The following is a 4,136-nucleotide window of genomic DNA, read 5'->3' on the forward strand; positions in this document are numbered from 1 at the left end:
AGAAAGAAAAAGAAAAGAAAAGACCAATGTCCAAGCTCTAGCAGTTAGCAAAAAGAATTCCCTCTTACTCAGCCTTTTTGTTCTATTCAGATCTTCAACTGATTGGTTGAGGCCCACCCTCATTAGCGAGCACCATCTGCTTTACTCTGTGTACTGAAGCAAATCTTATCCAGAGGCTGGGCTTGGCGGCTCACTCCTGTAATCCCAGCACGTTGGGAGGCTGAGGCGGGCAGATCACTTGAGGTAGGAGTTCAAGACCAGCCTGGCTGACATGGTGAAACCCTGTCTCTACTAAAAATACAAACATTAGCCAGGCATGGTGGTATGCACCTGTAATCCCAGCTACTCAGGAGGCTGAGACGGGAGAATCACTTGAACCCGGGAGGCAGAGGTTGCAGTGAGCCGAGATTGTGCCACTGCACTCCAAACTCGGCAACAGAGCAAGACTCCATCTCAAAAAAAACCCAAACTTGGCCAGGCATGGTGGCTGACACCTGAAATCCTAGCATTTGGGAGGCTGAAATGGGTGGATCACCTGAGGTCAGGGGTTCAAGACCAGCCTGGCCATCATGGTGAAACCCCATCTTAAAAAAAAAAAAAGAAAAAAAGAAAACCTAAACTTATCTGGAAACTCTCTCTCTCTCTCTCTCTCTCTCTCTCACACACACACACACACACACTCACACACACACACACACACACACACACACACACAGAATCATGTTTGGCCTAATATCTTGGCACCCCATAGCCCAGTCAAATTGACACATAGAATTCGCCATCACACCCTTGACCCATTGAAGGGAAGACCAAGCTTCTGAGCTTGGTGGGAGACTTCCTTTACATCATGCCCTGAATTGCCGCCTACTGAAAGCAGAATTGCCAGGCTCCAAGTGACTTCCGGTCTTACGGGCATGGCGCAAACTTGCTACAAGTCAATGGGTTTCTATAGTGAGTACTGACATCTCAGCTATCAAAGAGCTTGTAGGCTGCCTGGTATGGCCAAAAAGAGCCTGGGCTTTAAGAGCAACAGACCGGAGGTTCAAACTCCAGTTCTGCCCCTTAGCAGCTGTGTGACCACCAGGGAGTCACTGAATCTTTCTAATTCTGATTTTGCTTCCGTAAAAACTGGATGCTCATAACGCCTTCTCTAGCGTCCTTGCAGGGCTGATGTGAGGATGACAGAGGATGGATAAAGAGTACTGGGCACGTGGTAGATGCAGAGTTAATGATGATGATGATCTGAATGGGTGTCAGTTTCTGCAATGAACTAGCTAGGCATTTGACTTCACTCCGTGTGTGTGATTTTGCCCCAGTTTCACCACCACATGTCCAGTGCCTCTCCAGCCTCCTGGCCTAGGTGCAGGTTCCAGGTCTCAGGGAAAGGTTTGGGATTCTGATGACAGGTACATAGCCGGGGCATCCTGAGAGCTACAGATTCTCAGAAGATGGAGTATCCGGACTTAGGATAGCGATGCCTGGGAGGCATCAAGGCCTCCCCTTTTCTTTCCTCCCATCTCTGGAGCTGTTCAACTCAAAATAACTCATTTTGCACCTCTGCCCAGATCTCTCAAACCAAGGGTAAGAGAATCAAAGACCTCGAGATGTTCAAGCACCAGAGCTGAACTAGGGAAGGCAAAACACCCTGATCCAGGAAGAAAAACTGATTAGCTCCTAATTGCTGTTAAATTGTATATACATACACATATTTTACTTCAAATCTGCATGTCTAATGTGATTTTTTGATGACATTCTGGCCGGGATGGGGGAATGGAGAAGGAAGGGTTTTGTTATCCTTTGCCAGAGGAAAGGAATTATAAACAAGAGCACAGGGAGGCTCTGGCATGGGTTCGCATCCCTGGGAGCCCCACTTGCCCTGGAGAAGAGTGAGGCATGGCAGGGGCTGGGGGTGTTTTTGAGGTGACACCACCTCCCACCAAAGCCCCATTTTGTCCAAATGGGGAAGTCCATGTGACCTGTGACTTGATGATTGCCTTTTCCCTTCAACATCAAAAACAGCTCTCCTGCTGGGTGTGGTGGCTCACACCTGTAATGTCAACACATTGGAAGGCTGAGGTGGGCAGATCGCTTGAGGTCAGGAGTTCAAGACCAGCCTGGCCAACATGGTGAAATGCCATCTCTACTAAAAAATACAAAAATTAGCCAGGCATGATGGTACATGCCTGTAGTCTCAGCTACTCAGGAGGCTGAGGCACAAGAATCACTTAAACCCAGGAGGTGGAGGTTGCAGTGAGCTGGGATAGCACTACTGCACTCCAGCCTGGGTGACAGAGCGAGACTCTGTCTCAAAAAATGAAACAAAAACAAAAACAGCTTTTCTATTTTGGCACTTCGAGTCCACAAGCCAGGCCCGGTTGTTCCTTGGGGCTGCCAAGCACTGTCCCCAGAATCTGGGGATGGAGTAGAATGAATCCTGGTCCTGCCACTGATAAGATGACATCGGGTCAGTCCCTTCTCCTTGACTTCACCTGGAGTAAGTCTCAGTTTCCCCATATGTAAAATGAAGGCATTGGAGAAGGTATACTCGGAAGTCTCTTCTGGGTCCAGTGGGCGACTACCTACTTCCTGCTCATTGACCCATTCCTCTCACTGTCTCAGGAATAGGCGATTCCACACTCGCTCACCCACAGGGCGTTTGCCCACTCCCCCCGTCCAAGGTCCTCTGCTTTCTTACTGGGCTCTATCCTGGTACAACTTAAGCCAACTCTCCTTGGTTTCTCTCCTTGCAGGGCAGAGCTCTCCTCCCTTGCCTCTTATAGGAATTTCTCAAAGGATTGAAGGCTGTTAGCAAAATCACTTCCCCACACATACACAAATACTCTATTTTAAAATAATATTTACTTCTGATTCTAAAAGTAAGGCTGTACCTGATCATTGTAGAAAAATTAGAAACAGGCAAGTACAAAGGAGAAAATAAAAATCACCTACAATCCTCCCAGATAGCTGCTATTAATGGTTATTTATTTATTTATTTATTTTTTCTGTGATAAACCTGGGATTTGGCTGCAGATATGGCTTTGGGTTGCCACAAGCCTGGGCTTGAAACTGGGTGAGGTCTTTCCTTTTGAGCATCCCTAGGGCCTCTTGCTCTCTTTTAAGAAGCTGCCCCGGTTGCCCTTCCCAAGAGGAGGACAATCTGATTTCGTGGATGTGTGTCCACCTTGGCTCCTGGGCCCCAATGAGGCCCAGAGTTTAAATTTTGACAACCTCTGAGTGTGCCTGTATAAGAGAGAAAGAGACAGAGGCAGAGAGAAAGAGCATTGGTCACCGAGAAGGAGAACGTTCCCAGGGCCAATAAGGGCCTGACCATAGCCCCCACTCTACCCCACCCCCCAGCCCTCCTAGTCCTACTCCGGGCTTTGTCTGAATCAATGACAGCTACTGCGGGAACCTTCGTTCCTTTCCAAGGAGCGGCTGGAGTTCCTCGCTAAGCTAATCAATTCCCATCATTTGAGAAAGGAAAACAGATTTACAATTTGCTGCCCATCCTACCGGCTGTGGAGGGACCTGCGGAGGGAGGCGCTGGCTGAGGCACTGGTGTGACACCCTAGCAGCCCAGCCTCAGTTTGGTGGAAGGGACTCTCAGATGGCTCCTGCCCTACTCGGGCTGCCAGCTGGGAGGTGGGAAGCCAAGCTGTCTGGGGTTTCTTGGAGACTCCAGGGGTGGCACAGCTGGAAGGCCGTGGCCTTTACCACCCTGCTATGGGATAGGGGAGACAGGGCCCCAAGAGGGGCAGGGCAGACACAGGGCCACCCAGAAAGTTGGTGGCTAAGCCAGGCCTGGAGACACGTGGCTTGACCACCAGCCAGTCTGGTGTGATTTCCCTTGTGGTAATTTTCATTTTGGGGGCGGACTGAGAAGACAGGCACGGAGTGGGGAGGGTGCAGGATAGACCAAGAACTCATCAATTCCACTTCCTGCCTTGTCCATTTCACACTCTTCCACATCCTTCCCAGCCGGAGGAAGCTGTATCCCCTGCCGATGCTTATGTGGCTTGGGGTCTGTTGCCCTTTCTCTCCAGGGGAAGTTCTTTAAAAAAAAATTATTGGCCGGGCGCGGTGGCTCACGCCTGTAATCCCAGCACTTTGGGAGGCCGAGGCGGGTGGATCACGAG

The 4,136-nt window shown here is 49.8% G+C and overlaps 1 pseudogene; it reads left to right on the top strand.

Moving 5' to 3' along the window:
- Positions 1 to 914: 914 nt before the first annotated feature.
- The window catches only part of LOC108296514, a 4,403-nt pseudogene continuing 1,181 nt past the window's right edge, over positions 915 to 4,136 (top strand).

This window comes from Cebus imitator, unplaced genomic scaffold (assembly GCF_001604975.1).
Source record: "Cebus imitator isolate Cc_AM_T3 unplaced genomic scaffold, Cebus_imitator-1.0 Scaffold721, whole genome shotgun sequence".
NCBI classification, from domain to species: domain Eukaryota; kingdom Metazoa; phylum Chordata; class Mammalia; order Primates; family Cebidae; genus Cebus; species Cebus imitator.